Genomic DNA, 2,184 nt, shown 5'->3' with positions numbered 1-2,184 from the left:
ACACACACACACACACACACACACACACACACACACACACCAAATTGGCAGCCAGTGAATGTCACCAAGCCGCCTGTCTTTACAGTCCCCTCCATACCTGGAGGAATTGGAAGCAGAAGCTGACGAGGCAGAGGTTTTGCGACGCCTTCGTGCCCGGCTTGGGGAGACTGACACACCAAGTTTCTTCTTGGGAGACTTGGATCGGCGCCACGGGTCCTTCCACTCGTCGGCTCGCTTCACCTGTGGCCCCACAGAGGCGGGCTCCTTCTTTGGTGGCTCGGCTTGACGGCTAGAATCACAGAGGAGCTCAATGCTCAGGCTGCCGCCCTTCCCCAGCACTGCTGCTCTGAGAAGAGCCTGGGAAGCTGGGGCATTCAGTGACAGCTTATTTAAGAGACACCTGAAGAGAGCCGGGCGGTGGTGGCGCACGCCTTTAATCCCAGCACTCGGGAGGCAGAGGCAGGCGGATTTCTGAGTTCGAGGCCAGCCTGGTCTACAGAGTGAGTTCCAGGACAGCCCGGGCTATACAGAGAAACCCTGTCTCGAAAAACCAAAAAAAAAAAAAAAAAAAAAAAGAGACACCTGAAGAAAGAGTCCGATGGAGAGGAAACATGGCACACCTACTCCACAACTGAGTCCCTCCAGACACGTGCTTAACTTTAATGCCATCTTTTCCGGGGAGGATTCCCATTTTCTCTTATGTATAATGATAAGTACTTTTTTTGGTGGTGGTGGAACATGTCTTTAATCCCAGCACTTGGGAGGCAAAAGCAGGCGAGATCTTTGAGTTTGAAGCCAGCCTGGTCTATAGAGCGAGTTCCAGGACAGCAAGGACTACATGGAGAAGCCCTGTCTCAAAAAAACAAACACCAACCAACCAACCAAACAAACAAAAAAAAGAGCAAGTCCTTTTAGGGGAGTTATTACTTAATTCTATCTTTCTGACTGTACTGTCAGACAGGAATGGAGTCCACCTGGTTCAAACATGCTTATTTCCAGTGTTGGCACATACACAGTGCTCATGAAATTAAAGCAACAAGAATCATGTTTTTAAACATCTGTTAACAAAGAAAAGTGAACAAGTCCATGCCTTAAGCCTTTTCTTTACACTTAAAAGAGTGGTTCCACTGCGGCCTGAGACCGTCCCTGGTTACGACAGAGAGAACAAGGACCCGGGCTCTTTTCCCTGACAGCACTGGCCTCATGTGCTGAGGGAGGCTAGAGAAAGGAACATGAAGAAGGCTACACTACCATCATGGAGATAAAAACCCTGTCTGTTTATACCTTCAGAACTTCTGTTTAGTCAGTGGCAGGTACCAGGACTTTTACCTGCTGAGGGGCCCAGGGGAAAGCCACACCCAGTACTGGAGCTTAACCACAAGACACGTGAATCTGGCTTGTGCCACTGTTATCTCAGCCCTAACTCCAGAAGCTAATGGCCCAGGTGCACCCGGTGCTGCCTATAAAGAAATGCAGGAAGGACGTGAGAACCTGACAGCCCAGCAGCTCCCGACACTGGCCAACAGGTCATGGCTTTCATCTTTATACTTCCTAGATGTTCTCACTGTAAAAACTCAGGCTGGCGGGGTGGGTGGGTAGAAAGGCAATGCAGCAGCAGTTAAGAGCGGGAAGTTCGGTTCCCGCACCGTGGCCCACAACTGTGCATGACTTTGGTTCTAGGGTCTTTGACACCCTTTTCTGGCTGCCACTGCCACTGTACACATATGGTGCACACATACACATATATATAGGCATAATACCATACACATAAAATAAAATACAATTAGAAAACAAAAGAAACAAAAAAGCTAAGAGGAACAGACACCAGGGTCACTATCTTCTCTACTGGTCATCTGGCTAATGTAGCCTTTCCACACGGGAAGAAAACAGGAGGAATACCCTGGTAGTGGGGAGTTCCCTCTTCTTTGGATGCAGCTGATTCAGTATTCAAACCCTCTCCTCAGGAAGGGCTCCTCACTACCTTTGAGATGGACACTGGAGCCCATGAGAACAGGCGCCTGACTAGCAGGTGGAGGACAGTGCTGTGGATGGCCTCAATCTTCTCATCCCTGTAGTGTAAGCAAGCACCTGAGGGCTGCCTCAAGGCTCTCCAAGGAGGAGGGTTGTCCATTCTGTCCATGTGTGAACGGGCAGCAGCACAGCACGCTGAGTTTTGTTACTATG

The 2,184-nt window shown here is 49.6% G+C and overlaps 1 protein-coding gene across 2 annotated transcripts in view; it reads right to left on the bottom strand.

Annotated features, from left to right (window-relative positions):
• Positions 1 to 2,184, bottom strand: part of Zc3h18 (zinc finger CCCH-type containing 18) — a 47,838-nt gene that overhangs the window by 10,442 nt on the left and 35,212 nt on the right. The window lies entirely within an intron of this gene.

The sequence above is a fragment of the Grammomys surdaster genome, unplaced genomic scaffold (genome assembly GCF_004785775.1).
Source record: "Grammomys surdaster isolate TR1022 unplaced genomic scaffold, NIH_TR_1.0 128, whole genome shotgun sequence".
NCBI lineage: Eukaryota > Metazoa > Chordata > Mammalia > Rodentia > Muridae > Grammomys > Grammomys surdaster.
Note: the sequence above shows the minus strand (reverse complement) of the source record. Positions and strands in the feature narration are given on the sequence as shown.